Source organism: Anolis sagrei, chromosome 3, assembly GCF_037176765.1.
Source record: "Anolis sagrei isolate rAnoSag1 chromosome 3, rAnoSag1.mat, whole genome shotgun sequence".
NCBI classification, from domain to species: Eukaryota; Metazoa; Chordata; class Lepidosauria; order Squamata; family Dactyloidae; genus Anolis; species Anolis sagrei.
The window spans coordinates 78,324,314-78,339,228 of record NC_090023.1 but is presented as its reverse complement, the minus strand read 5'-3'; the positions used below and the strand labels follow the sequence as shown (position 1 = coordinate 78,339,228).

General features: G+C 36.9%; 1 protein-coding gene across 2 annotated transcripts in view; it reads left to right on the top strand.

Moving 5' to 3' along the window:
* USP9X (ubiquitin specific peptidase 9 X-linked) overlaps nucleotides 1-14,915 on the top strand; it is a 90,195-nt gene that overhangs the window by 4,386 nt on the left and 70,894 nt on the right. The window contains exon 2 of one of the 2 annotated variants that reach the window (XM_060770193.2): nucleotides 12,937-13,004. The exons of the other annotated variant lie outside the window; for it this stretch is intronic. The gene's annotated coding sequence lies outside the window, so the exon portion shown is untranslated. The remainder of the gene's footprint in view (nucleotides 1-12,936; nucleotides 13,005-14,915) is intronic. 2 annotated transcript variants of the gene reach the window in all.

Below are 14,915 nucleotides of genomic sequence, written 5' to 3'. Positions count from 1 at the left end.
TGGTTTTTGAGATATCTTATTAACATTGCTTGATATTTTGTCATACTCGAATGTACAGCTTTCTAGGGAAGGGTGATATCTTTTTGTATTTTTGGAATGGGGATCAAATTTAGATTATTAATTCATACGTACTACATCAAATTTTCAATATCTTACAATTTCCTGTTTTGACAGGAAATGTGTGCTTGTGGATTCCCAGTGTATTTTTAAAAGTTTATTAGTTAAAAGAAGGGATCTCTGAGAGTAGAAGTGTAATAGATGTTCAGATATGCGTCTTCTAACAGTTATGTGTATGCCTACATTTGTATTCTATGTTCAGTAGATGTCAGTGGAATTGGGCTTGCCCGGTTTCAGTGTGGGTACCAATTATTTCTACTGATACTAGGTCTGGAATGCAGCATGATAACAGCATGAGTTGAACAGAATAGATGAGTGGTCTATACCCCACCCCCCACCCCTTCACCCTGTCTACTTCTTGAGTATTTGGTTGTCTTGTCATGAGACTTAAGACAGAACATTGCATATTTTTTTAGAAATAGCTTTACTTTTAACTTAATGTAAATTGCAAAGAGTAGAACTGATTTATAAATAATTTACAACCTTTAACTTTGTTCATAGTAGTCTTATTGTACTCCTCAGGAGATGTTCCTTGTATTAAAGTTACTCTTGCCATTAACAAATAATACGTAAAAAGAAACTTTACAGCAAAGTAATAAAAGATTGATATTGCTTTCTTACAAAAAAAATTTAAAGTTAAATCCTATTGCTTTTTTGGAAAGGACTGCTTAGTCACAAATATGTGTAAATGATAACTGGTTGCTACCTTGTATCTCGTTGTGAGCTGATGTTCCCTGGGTCTTTTTGTTGTTCAGTGATATCTACTTGTTTTCTTTATCAATTTTGCCTTGTGATCCATAGCTATTGGAGTACATTCTCATATTTTGTTTGAAGCTGTTTCTTTTACAGGCCTTGCAATGGTATTTTGATAAGTGCAGTTTTAAGCCTATATAATCTGTTCAGTCATGTTATTGTCTTTTGTATGTTACCAGTCATTACTCTTCTGTTCTTCTGTCTGGTTTTTAGTTTTGTAAATTTAACTTCTGTGATTTTACAACCAAGCTACAATACACAGTATTTGCCCAGTCAGATGTTACTTTATGTATACATTGCCTTCTAACAGCTTGCTATGGATGTCAATCTTTCTGCACTTTCTATATTTTGATGTGTAATGTCTGTAGCAATATTTTTATCCTTGCTCAGGGGATTTCTTTTGAAATACTTAAATTTTGTCTAAAATATATTCATTTATATGAACTGAAAAAAAGACTTTACTTGAGCAATATATGCTTCCGAGAACTAGATTTTTCACCTTTCAAAATCTTTGGTATGATGGATTTTTTCCTCAGCGTTTTCTGTTGCAAGAGGGCATGAATTTATTTTGACATCTAGCCTAAATTATTGGGCAGACATACTGGGGAGGGATCTGGTGTAGAACACTATTTTTTCTTATTGTTTGGAGTTGGTTGATAAAAAGGTCTTGTTACATACATGACTATGGATGATTGAATATCTTGGTGGTTTAGGCCTTTTTACAGTTTCATGCAGCAGAACTTGCCTATTTCAATAATACTAATTTAATAACAGTGCCAATGTTCGGCTTAGCTGATGTACTTAGAATATTTTATATGTGGATGCTTCTTTTCTTGCTTAATTGTGTTGCAATATCTTCAGAACTCTTTTGTCTGCATTTTTTGTTTTTTGATAAAACTTACCTTGTATTATATATCTTGTATTAACAGCTGTAGTTTCAGTTCAGGCACTGCTACAGATACTGAAAATATTTTGCTAACACGACAGGAATATCATTAGAAGCACGTGCCTTGCCCACTGTTTTGTTATTGCTAGATGCCTTCTAGTCAGCTCCGACTTACCGTATTTTGATTTGTTTATTTATTGAATTCATAATCCGCCTTTCTCTCAAAGTGAGCTCTGGTCTATCTATTCATCTTCTGAGAAATGCTGTCTTCCTCTTTTTCTAGTGTCCTCCACCTTACCAAGTGTCATCTTTTTTAATGAGCCATGTCTTCTCATGATATGACCAACGTTCTATAGCTTCTGTTTAGTTGTCTTGGCTTCCATATAAGAGTTAAGATCTAATTTGTCTTAGAACCTACTTAATTGTCTTCTTAGCAGTCTCTAGTATCCTGAGAACCCTTCTCCAGCACTATCTTTCAGATGAATGGATTTTCTTCCTGTTAGGTTTCCTCACTGTCCTGTTTTCACAATTATTCATAGAAATACAATGACATGAACCATCCTAATTTCTGTATTCAGTTGAATATCTTTATACTTCAGGATCTTGTCTAGTTCCTTCTTAGCTGCTTTTTCACGTGTTGGTTTTCTTCTGATTTCTTGACAGCAGTTTCCAATCTTGTTTAATAACTGATCCAAGATATGGAAAATTTTGAACTATTTCTGTGTTTTAAAATTATGTAAATCATCTGTGATTATTATTTTTATTTTCTTAATATTCAACTGTAAATCCATCTTTGCACTTTTGGCCTTGACTTTCCACAGTAATTGTCTTTGCTAGTAGAATGGAGTTGTCAGCATATTTTAGATTGTTGGAGAATTTTCACACCTCTTTCCTCTCAGTCCTGCTTTATGTATGATATTTTTGGCATATAGATAGGGTGATAAAATGCTGTTTTGCCTTACCCCCTCACCAATTAAAACATTTCATTTCTTCATGTTCTGTCCTAACAGCAGTATCTTGTCATAAGTATAGGTTAAGCATGATGACAGTCAGATATTGTGGCACCCCCACTTCTTTAAGATTGATCCATAACTTTTATTATTTATAGGTTTTCTTGTAGTCTATAAAACACATATTGTTTTTCTATTGAAATTCTTTGGTATGCTCCATTATCCCTACTGCCTCTTTTTCTGAACACAGCTTGGATATTTGATATTTCTCACTCCATATATATGTTGAAAATCTTTGTTATGCTATTTTGAGTATCACTTTGCTTACACTGAAGATTAATGCAGTAACCCTGTGATATCTTCGATCCTTGATGTCCACTTTTCAGGGGATTGAGATGTTTTATGAACTGCGTTAGGTTCTCTGCTAGTGCCCTCCAGAATTTTGGACTTGCTAAACAACTAGGGGAAGATTTGCTGACTACTGGAATTCAGTGTGAATTTCTCTTTCAGAAGCCTCAGGATGTGTACATAACACCCGTAAAAGTAAAAAAAAAAACACCAAAACAACCCCCCCCTCCCACACACACACAATTTATTACACGAGAGAATAACTTCTGTAGAAATTTCTAGGTTTTCAGCATGACTAGTTGACTTCCACTGGAAGCTGTCCTTAGAATCACACTGGAGGATTCTGAAATTCCTAAAGGACTATTCTCCCTAGAAATCTCTAGGTCCTCCAGCATGACCAGAGAAATTGACCATAAAGATTCCCATAGAGAAATTTTTAATCAAATCCACAAATGATCAAATCTATTATTTTTGTGTTAGTAGCATGCGTTAAATGTTCTTGAGCACTATTGTCCTGGACCACTGTAACAAATATGCAGCAGTGGAATTGTAAGAAGCAGATTCTGGTTTCCATTGCTCAATAATCCTGGTCATAAGGAAGAAAGAAGAAGGGAAGTAAAATGGTCTTTGAGCTGATCAGATCCTTAAGACGGTTTGACTGCTATCTGAGGAATTAGTAATAGTGAGAATTTTGTAGATGTTTGTTATAGAGAAAGAAGTGCTGCCAGAAAATCTGCACTGTCCAGAGTTAAATTGCATTTGAACCTTCAGTGTTAGAGCTTTGCTTCTCTGATGTCTTACTTAATGACCAGTCTTTTCGTAATATTTGCCTATTTGAATGGATCTATAAATAGAAGTAGAAATGCTTAGGAAATCATTTAAGACTCTCAAGACTTCCGTAATTTAACAAATAACATTTGGAAGTAAGGGTTCCTTTACTGGGAAATTGATACAATCCCTATGTTTTGGTTCCTCGGCTAATTCCCAAAAACCATATTAAAAGATGAGCAGTCAATGTTTATTGTAGGAAAGCTAATCTCTTTTTTAGTTGAGGTTGACCTAGTGGTAAATGTTTGCTTTATAATCAGGAGGCATATGAAATACTGTGTTGTGAGCGCTTTTCTTGAGGATATTCTTTAAGGCTGAAGATGAAACATAATGAAATAGACTTTCTGGTGACTTATTGAATCTTATGCTGCTAGTTGACATAAACTTGTTATTCTCTTCATTGTGATATTAAAACTTCAGGCCGCACAATATGTCTGACAGTATGGATTTTCATTGTATTTGTTAAAGGAGATTTAGTTGTATATGTCAGAGGAAGGTCTTAAAATAACTCATTTTATCCATTTATTTCATTTACACGTGGAATGTGCATGTGGAAATGAGTAAATTTAAAACAGGCCCTTCTCTGCCATTTTGACGGAAAGATACTCTCAAATATGCAAGCATCATGCAGCCTTGGCTACCATAATGTCCTCTACATATAGCTGTTGGATACTGAGAAGTATTGGTTGTAATTGTATTCTAGGAATGCTGCTATTATGCTAAATAGACCTCTTATGATTCAGTATTGTTGCGTGCCTTCAAGTTGTTCCTGACTTAGGTAAAGCTATCATGAGACTTCTTTGGCAAGATTTGTTTAGAATGGCATTACCTTTCTCTGAGGCAGAGATAGAATGGTGCGCCAGAGGTCTCCTAGTGGGTTTCTGTGGCCGAGCAGGGATTTGAATTCTTGTCTCCAGAGTTATGGTCTCGTCTCCAGAGTTGTGGATCAACACTCCACTGTATGATGCAGTACAGAAGATATTTTTAAACAAATGTTTAATCTCATGTTACGTTCAAAAATCTTAATGCAGCATCTTCATCTTAAAGCAACTTTATGAAGTAACTTAAATTGTTTCAATCACTTTTCCTGGCTTCATGGTGCTTGAAGGTGAAGTGGTAAATTGAATTTAATTTTTTCACATTGGAAAAAGAATAAATTTTCTAATGTGTCAAGGTTCTTAACTTGCAATTGATTCAGATTTCTCTGATCTTGACTTATGATGACCCAGTCCTTAGTTTTTCTTAGCAAGATTTCTTCAGAGAAGCTTTGTCATTGCCTTCCCTGTACAGATAGTTAAAACAACATAGAGAGCCACTGACATTAATGAGTCTTGAATATATATCTATTTACTCAAATCTAATGTTCACCTTTTTTGGCTAAATTATCTTGCCAAAATTAGGGTGTGCATTTCATTCACATAATATGGTAATCCTAGTTCTGAGCAAAGGGGAAAGTTGCTTCAGAAGTGCCTGGAACTCCTATTTGGGGGATGTCATCTCTAATTGAATTGCTATGGCTCAATGCCATGTAATATTGGAATTTGTAGTTTGATTGAGGCATCAGCATTCTTTGGCAGAGAAGACTCAAGGTCTTGCAAAACTACAGCTCCCATGATTCCATAGCATTGAGCCAAGGCAATTCAAATGGCTTCATTCTCCAGCATAGATGCATCTCAAGGTTTTCCTTTCAATTTCTGGAAGTTTTGGTGTCCTTATCCCTTCATCTTTAAAGAAGGAATCCTAAGCAGGCAGCAACAGTAACGTGTACCCTTTTTTGGCCATATTACAAGGAATTCACTTTTTGCCACTGCACATTACATTCAGCAGCAAAAAATTTTTTGTTTCAGGGTTTTGAAATTTGAGGTACACATTAGATTTGATGGCACATTAGACTTGAGTAAAGATGGATATATTTGCAGTCATGCCTAGGTTCAGCCACTGAGGAAAGGCCCTCATTCCATCCTAACTGCTACCGGTGAGGCCTCAGAGGTTAGAAAGACAATAGCCTACATCTGCTGGACATAACACACTCCCTCACTGCCATCCTCTTTTGGATTGTAATCCTGAGGGCAGGAAAATGACAGAATTGTAGCCCGCCCATGAAAATCTCAATGAACACTGAAGACACTATATGAAAACCGTTATTGTCATCTATAGAAGATTGAAAAGTTCACATCTTTCAAATTCTGAGTTCACAAACTTTTTATCTCATTTATCAGAAGATGTCAGATTAGCATCTAGTGTAGAATTCTCTGGGAAAGAAATTATAAATTGTTACTGGGTTGGGGACTATCGTACTGTGATTTCAGAGAATAAAGAGTTTAACAAATAAATGTTTGTATTGATAGAAAGCAAATGGAACATGAAATGTCATGTGCAGGAAGACGTGTGCAGAACTAGTTGTGTACATATTTTTTTGCTTTAGCCTTGTCCTTTCTCTTATACACATTTTCTAAGCTTAATGTAAACATATTGAGTTTGTTCAAACGCTTTACTGCTGTTGAGACACTAGCTAATTGAAATAATTATTTTTCATATCTGCAATAATAATTATGTATATAAACAGATCAGTGACTTTGTGGGACTTTACACAGTATTATATTTGTTGCCCATGGATGCATTTATTTAAATGAAAGCATTTACTGGTATGACTGTGGAGGACTGTAGAATTCATAAGTAAAAAGTTTTTAAGGTTTTATCTTTTTATTAGTTTTGTTGTCTTGTACTGTACCTCCTAATTTGTTGATTTCAGTTATAGCAGTAGGAGTTAGTACTAGTGTGGTATAGTGGTTTGATCACTCTGGGAGACCAAGGTTTGAATCTCTACTCAGCCATGAAATCCCTCTGGGTGAATTTTGGGCAAGTCACACACTCTCAGCTGGAGTATTTATTTTATTTCGTATACTTCTACCCCGCCCTTCTCAACCCCCGAGGGGGGACTCAGGGCGGCTTACAAAAGACACAATTCGATGCCAACACAACAACAAAATAACATATATAGACAACAGTTATAAACAATTAAAACAATCAATTATACATCACTATTAATAAAACCAGTCTAGTGCTCAACGTTTGCCAGCTCAGAATCCGTAAATTCATTCCACATTGTCAGATCCTATCAATTCTAGTTGTCATTGTCCTTTGTCTGTCTGCCAGATTACCCAAAAGCCTGGTTCCACATCCATGTTTTTAGTTTCCTTCTAAAGGAGAGGAGGGATGTCGACGACCTAATCTCCCCGGGGAGTGAATTCCACAGGTGTGGGGCCACCACCGAGAAGGCCCTGCTCCTCGTCCCCACCAACCTCACTTGTGATAGAGGTGGGGCCAAGAGCAGGGCCCTCCCAGAAGATCTTAAACTCCGAGGCAGGAAGTAGAGGGAGATGCGTTCGGACAGATACACTGGGCCAGAGCCGTATAAGGTTTTGTAGGTCAAAACCAGCACTTTGAATTGTGCTCAGAACTGGATCGGCAGCCAGTGGAGCTGACATAACAGAGGGGTGGTATGCTCCCTGTATGACGCTCCGGTGAGTAATATGGCTGCCGCCCGCTGGACTAATTGAAGTTTCCGAACAGTCTTCAAAGGCAACCCCACATAGAGTGCGTTGCAGACTAGAAAACAATGGGAAACCTCTTCTCAAGAAATCTTGCAAAGAAAACCATTAGGATCGCATGATTGTGTGTTGACGTTGGCTTGAACATATAATGCTCCATTGGCTGCCTGTTTGTTACCAGGCAGAATTCAAAGTGCTGGCTTTGGCCTATAAAGCCCTAAATGATCCCGGCCCAGTTTACCTGTCCGAACGCATCTCCCTTTACGAACCATCACAAAGACTAAGATCTTCTGGGGAGGCCCTGCTCTCAGTACTGCCACTGTCACAGTCGCGTTTGACAGGGACGAGAGACAGAGCCTTCTCAGTGATTGCCCCCTCAGATATGGAACTCCCTTCCTGGCAATATTAGATCAGCCCCTCCCTCCCATCCTTCAGAAGGATGGTGAAGACCTGGCTGTGGGACCAAGCCTTTGGGACAGTGCAACGAGGCAATAATAGAATGGTGTCCTGAGATGGTTTTTAAGCAACTAAATTTAAAGTGGATATAAGTGATATTAATGTTTGTATATATTTATGGTTTTATGTCCCGGCATTGAATGTTTGCCATACATATGTTGTGTTCCGCACTGAGTCCCCTGCAGGGTGGTGAAGGGCGGAATATAAATGTTTTAAATAAATAAATATCTTCTTAAATGCAAAAGTCATGAAACAGAGTCATTCTAATAACTGGGGGAAAAAACTTAAAAATGAACACTATGGTTGTTAATGGAAGCAGCTGATTCACAATTTCAGCTGCTTTGAAAATTACAGCTTCCTGCACAATAGAGCAGAACAGGTGGCCTGCAGTAAAAGGTTGCATGCCCTTTTCTAATGTTCCATTTCTCACTTCCATTTCTCTGTCTCTCCCCTCCCCCAACGTCTTAGTATTCAGTGCTCTCTCAGCATGCTAATTCTTAATATTATTGTTTTGCAGATTTCCTTCTCAGTTTTCCCCTTAAAGATTTGTGAACTTCTGCAATCTTGCAAGTTTCCCTGTAGAAAGGGGGAGGGGGACAAGGCAAACCTATTCAATGAAAATAACACAATAGTGTGTCCATTTGTGTTTGCATGTGTGAGTCTTTGCCTTCAAGTCACTTGACAATGTATGGCAATCGCATGAATTTCATACTGTTTTCTTAGGCAAGGAATTGTCAGAGGTAGTTTTGCCAGTTCCTTCATCTGAAATATAGCCTATGGCTCCTGATATTTATTGGTTGTCTCCCATCCAAGTACTTACTAGGGCTGGCTCCACATAGCTTCCATTATCAAATGGGATATGATTTCTTTAGGGTATTTACATCGTTTTAATGGGAGTAGATCATTGTGTGCTTTCAGATTTTTTCTAAGCTACAGTGACTCAGAAGTTGACCTTATCATGAGTTTTCTTATTAAGAGGGCCTTTTCTTTTCTCTAAGACTGAGAGAGTGTGACTTGTTCAAGGTCACCTAGTAGTTTCATGACTGAGTGGGGACTTGAACTGTGGTCTCCAGAATTGTAATCAAAGCTAAATAAATGAAAATAAAGCTAGCAAAGACTGTGAGAAACACATGACAAAAATTATTATTTATGACTTCCTCTTTTCGTAGGATGCCATTATTAAATTGAAATTTGGGAATTCTCGCACTTCTATGATATCTTAATATTTTTGCTAGTTTAGTTCAAGAACTGCTTATTCTATTTCTCACATGAACCTGTTAAAAGGGGGGAGGAGGCACCAATACATTTTTCCTTGCTCAGTATAGTGCTGTAATATGTTGTTCATGTATAGAAGGATTCAGAAGAATAGTGTTGGAGTCCTTTGAGTTGTGACCTGCTCAGCAGTATTCTGAATTGACACTCTCAATTGTAAGTGATAGATAGAATTTGAAGGGTTCTTTCCATTATATTTGTCTTCTATCAAAGAAGTGTGGTTTCTTCCAACTCCGTGATTCTGCGTAAACGGTCTATATCTTAGTAAAATGTTCAACAGCGATTTTTGGTAATTAGAAACTACCATTCATTAGGCTTGTGCATGTATTCAGAGTGGTCAGTTTCCTTTAGCCGATCTGAATTGTTTGTCTTGGCCACATGGCCGTAACACATTTTCCTGTCCATAACAGGACCACGTTGGAGCTGATCACGGCTCCTCCTCCTATTCAGCATCACAATTGCATCCTGGCTTCAGTGTATTTTTTGGCTTGGCTTATGGATTGGCCTGTCTCACGAATCTATTTGATTTTTCTTTATTGTCTTGGTTTTTTTAATCTAGTAGGACTGACTAGGAGTTTGGAATGTATAGGACAGGTGGGTGGAGCGTGTGCATGCGTTTGGAGCCTTGGAGAGTCAACCTTTTAGTTTCTTTTTCTCCTTCCCTTCCTCTCCTTCAAAAAATATTTCTAAACTATAATAATAATAATAATCCCAGCAAATAAAAAGAAAACCCTCATTCTCTGAAAACAACTACATCTGCCTACCTACCTACCTACCTATAATTTCATTCCTTTGCAAACTAGTTATCTGCTGTGCTGCTCTCTGCCTTCTGAATTCCAACTAATAATATAATAATAAGTGTTGGCTGACTTGCCAGTAGTACAAAGAACAACTATAACACTTAGTTGGGCTTCAGTCTGCGGAGAAACTTTGCCAAAATCCATTGTCTCCTCTTCTCTCTGTTAGAAAATACTTTCAAAAGAGAATAATCCAGCAAACAAAAAGAAAAGCCTAATTCCGAGAAAACTACCACCACCTATTTACCTAAAGTAGAAATAGAGGAGAGGCGGGTTAGAAACGAATTACTACTACTACTACTACTACTACTACTATTACAATTACTCTGACCAAGCTGTTAAATTAATTGCTGATTGTTAAAATTGTGAAAGCCATGTGACGAGTTGAACTTGGAAGAACAAGCCAGTCTAATTGGACTTTTTCTTTTAAAGTTTTGTTAACAGGTAAACTGTAACACTACATTCCTTATCAAAATAAATAATTATATTGCCTATTTTTGGGTTTCAGATATGTATACTTCCATGTAGGTTTGTGACTCACACTAAAATACTGGGAATCCAGCTATTTAACAGATATGTCACAAAATATGCAGGTAGAAATGGCTAGTCAGTAACTAACTTATAAATGTCATTTGTTGGATATTGTACTACTGTTACTTTCTCTTGTGAAACTTTCAGTAAAGTAACTTGGAGGTTAAGATCGTCCTGGGAGGTCCTGCTCTCGGTCCCACCTCCCTCTCAGGTGTTACTAGTGGGGACGAGAGGGCTTTCTTGGTGGTGGCTTCTCAACTATGGACCTCCTTCCCCAATGAAATTAGATCAGTGCCCTCCCACTTGACCTTCAGAAAAAAAGTAAAAACTTGGCTATGGGACCAAGCCTTTGGGCAGTAAGCAATACAAGGAATGATCAGGGATTATGTGCAATGGATATTTGATATTTGGAATGGCCTGGACTATGATTTTTGAATTATGTAATTTTAATGTTTATATTAATATGTTTTTAACTCCACGTTTCAATGTCCAAAGGCTTTTACATGATCTAATTGACAGTTATATGCTACTGTTGTTTTATGTTAGGTTTTGTATGTATGCGAGGCATTAAATTTTGCTATAAATATGTTGGAAACTGCTTTGACCCCCCCCCCCCCGAGAAAAGCAATATAAAAGTGAAGTAAATAAATAAATAAAATAAACTCCCTAGTAGTGCCCTTCCCTTAAACAGTTGTTTGCCCTAATTGTTGGCTTAATCACAGATATTGAAGCAAAGTGTGCAAGAATTGGGTTTAAAAAAACCAGAACCTTAGGCACTTGTCTTTTGAACATATTCAGCTCTTTCCATTATGTCAACAACAGCCATAACTGTAGACTGTCCGGTTTTAGGGAAGAATTTCATTCGGAAATATGTATCCTTAAACACAAAGTCTGTGTCCCCCCCCCCCCCCCAATTATTTGATGTTATTAGATGTGCTAATTTTCTTTCTAACCATTGATATTTAAGATGTCTTACTTACAGCGCTAATACTGCTATACTTACATAATTTGTTTTTAAAGTATATGTGATGATTTAGCGCTCATTGTTTTCTTCTCTAAATACAATTAATGTCTTCCTCTGTAAAGTAAGAGTCAAGACATTTGTTTGAATCAGTAGGGGGCTCCGCTATAGAACTCATATTGTATGCAGAGTTTGTTTGGTCCCTAGAATAGTGGTTTCCAAATATAGGTTGCCACATGTTGGTGGACTTTGACTCCCCAACTCCCTGGTTGGAAACCAACAACTTCTTCAGGCCCATATTTGGAAAGCATTAGCATCTCCTGTTATAAGGAACAAATAATATATCTGGCAGGACAAAGTCTTGCCAGAGACTCTGAAGAAGTATTGCTAGTCATGGACAATTTTTATTTAGAAGATGTATAGCTTACCTTTCAAATGAATAATCTTCAAGGTACCTATACACTACTGTATATTGTAGTAACAAAGAGACGTGCCTGGTTGATATAAGGCACTTTCTGTATGTTCTCATATGCTTTAGGTATGGAGCACACTAAGGAGAAAATTGATGGAAAAAACGAAGAAAGATGGATTTTCTTTTGTATCTTACTTTATATGCCTTTAATATAAATTCCAGCATGCTTTTTCATCAGTTAAATTATTGGCTTGATTGCACTTCTTCAATGACTGCCACTAGAGGGAGACACCTAGGTGTTCTCCGAATCTTAGTGTGCTTGCTTCTCTAATTAGTAAGAAACAGCTGTTGAAAGAGTAGATAAAATAACTTTGTAATCTTGCCTTATTCTAGAATAAATAGTTACTGAGATTTGTTGTGGAAATACACTGAATACTTGTATTTTTTCTTTCTTGCAAAGCATATTTGGTAATTATTATTAAGACATATTAAAATAACACATAATTTTATACAGTAAATGAACCCTAATATTAACCTTGAAATTTATCATCCTAGCATGGGCCACCTTTGAGTAATTTTGTTTTACTAATAAATTTTCCTGGAGGTGGATAGAAGTGCATATAATATCATTCTATAATACCAGTTATTAATAGGTGAATAATATTGTTTCCAAATATGAATTCCAAAATGTATATGTATTTGTTTTGTCTTATAACATATATTTGCCACACACTGGCTAGAGAACATAAGTATTATGCTGTTCTGTTGTGTCTTAATATTATTGTCACTCATCTAATTCTTCTCTTCCAAAAATATATTAATATCAGTTGTTGTGTACTTGTAATTGTATTTCAAGAGTGAAAGCTTAAAAAAATGGAAGTATGGCAGGAGTGGGGGAAATACAAGTAGCAATAGATATAGCCTATGAAATGTTTCCAGTTGCCTAATCATAGGAAGTGATTGGGCAATTGTAAACTGTGATTATAAATTGGTTATAGTTTAACATACACATCCAATTTCCATTAGGATATATGAAAGATGTTAAATGATGTATTTTCCCACTCTTTAAATCAGGGTTGGCGAATTGCATCTCTCCAGATGTTGGACTGCTGTTCTCATCACCTGAGACAACTTAACTAATGGTGAGGAAGACTTGTAGTTAACAGATATAATTTATTTACCGGTGTTTATTTACTGCATTTATATCTCGTCCTTCTCACTCCGAAGGGGACTCAGGGTGGCTCACAAAAAAGGCTCAATTCAATGCCACATATACATAATTAGGATAAAACAAAATGCATACATGGTAGTTTTCAGTATTCCAGCTGCAGCTGATTTATAGCTGTTTATTTGCCCACACAGAATGCGGAAATAGTTGATGAGTGGATGTGTCACCGAATTAAATAAATCTTATTCTTTTTTATATAACAATCTTTTTCATTGTCACAACTTTACAATATCTTGCTTATACTTAGTTTCCATTGGTGCTCATATATATACACACACTTCATTTCCATGTAACATTGCTTTTATCTGCACCCTCTCTTTTTATACATCCTTCTCTTTTAAAAAAGGGAAAAAGAAAATTAGGAGGGGGAAAGGGGAAAATAGGTGACCTCTAGTCTATCCCAATCTACTCACAAAGAAAGCTAATATCATACGCTTTGCCTTCTAGACCTCTCTTTACTAACTCTTTTCTCTTATAACAACATCAACAAAAAACTTTAATTTATTCTTCAAAACTCAGAATTGGCAAGCCTTTCTCTTCTTCATGAAAAAAGTGAATGAAAGATTTCCAGTCCTTTAAAAAAGTTTTCAATGCCTTTCTTTTAGTTGACATGTTAATTTGTCCATTTCAGCCAAGTCCATTATGTTTATTATCCATTCTTTTGTTGTTGGTATTGTACTCTTCCATTTCTGTGCATAGAGTAGTCTGGCTGTTGTGGTCGTATATTACTATAGTCTATCCAGATTATTTTTGTCATTCAGACTAAGTAGAAATATCTCTGGTTTTAGCTGGAGTCTTCCCCCTAAAGTTTTCTGGATCACTGTGTGTATTTGAATCCAATATTTCTTGGCATGTTTACATGTCCACCACCCATGATAGAAGGATCCCACTTGTTTACATTTCCAGGAAATATTGGAGCTTTTTTATATATCTTAGATATCTTTTCAGGTGTCATATACCTTTTAAAAGCTGAGAGCAATTTGGGGATCCATCTCATTCAACATATTCTTTTTTTGAATTTTTGCCATTTGGCAGATGGTACAGAGTGACAAAAACAAGGACAGAGAAACGGAGATACGACTTTTATCCTAGAGCTGTGGCTATGTTTAACTCCATGGTTTCACATTGATGTGGCATTAGAGGCTGTGTGGTGATGTGGAGGGATGAGTGTGCTGTTTTATGGTATGTGCTGGGGAAGGCATTTAATTTTGTTGTGCAATAGCACAATGATAATAAAGCTGTTCTATTCTAAGAGTGAGATTGCTCTTAGAGCTGAGAGCCGAGTCAAGTTTGCAACACCAAGAAAAGGGACATAGTTACAGGAGCTTGGAAGCGAAAGGCGGTGGGGGAAGGATCACTAACCTTTCCATTCCAAGCTATGAGTTGTAACTCAGAACTAAGAGGCTAGTGAGCAGCCACACCCTCCCCCAGCCTTTTCCCTCCACCAGCCTTTCCCCTCCACAGCTACGCTTCGAGGGAGCAGCTGTGGCTTCAAAGGGACTACTATGTGTTCAACCCCCCCCCCCGGGGGGGGTTGGGTTGGGTTACCACATAATACCACCATAATAGTTGCAGATCCCTTTCCCACCAAAAAAATTTGGAGGAGGGGAGAGTGTGTGTGACTATTACGTGATGAATTATGCTACCAGTTCCTCTAGTTTGCATTCAGGTGTGTATTGCATTTTGAATTAAATGTTTTATTAAATTGCTAGACATCATTTGGATTATTGAGGAAAGGATCTCTCAGATTCTAGTATTCTGTTTATAAGTTGATTCCATTACTTTCTGTCACAAGTTATTATGTCAGACCTCACTTCAGCCATAT